Raw genomic sequence first — 573 nt, forward strand, 5'->3', positions numbered from 1 at the left:
ATCTCGCACACACCTCGCTGGCTGTGACGGTTGATATGCACTTAAGCCCTCAAAGCTGCCGGCCCTGCACACCGCGGCCGCTGTCGCGCTCGACGCCCGCCTCAGCCGCGGTCGATGTGATCTTATGGGCCGACGTCTTAGCACCGCCAGATGCACCCACCCCTGCCTGCCCCCGCGGCTGCGGCCGCCCCAGGGCTGCGCAGGCAGCTGCTGGTCTGCACGCGGCGCCTTGTACCCGCAGGCGTGGCGGCCCCAGGGCTGTGCGCGCCGGCGCATCAAAGGGGACAGGACCCGACCTGCAGCGCCAAAAAGGTGGCCAGGCTGGCGGGTACAGTCCCCACGAGATCCACCCCATGCTCCTCATCCCGGCCAGACCCTGGGGGCAGAAAGGGGGCGCGTGTGTGCGGGCGCGCGCGCGCGTGAGGCCGGGCGAGTGGTGCGGGAGGATCTCATCGGTTTGCGGCCACCAGGGCGCGCGGGGGCGCCGGAGCTGCTGAATGGAAGGGACTGGTGTGGGTGCGTCTCGGCGGGACCGAGGATCGGCGGACGGCGCCCGGCCCCTGGGTGCAGCGA

The sequence above is a fragment of the Monoraphidium neglectum genome (genome assembly GCF_000611645.1).
Source record: "Monoraphidium neglectum strain SAG 48.87 unplaced genomic scaffold scaffold03187, whole genome shotgun sequence".
NCBI lineage: Eukaryota > Viridiplantae > Chlorophyta > Chlorophyceae > Sphaeropleales > Selenastraceae > Monoraphidium > Monoraphidium neglectum.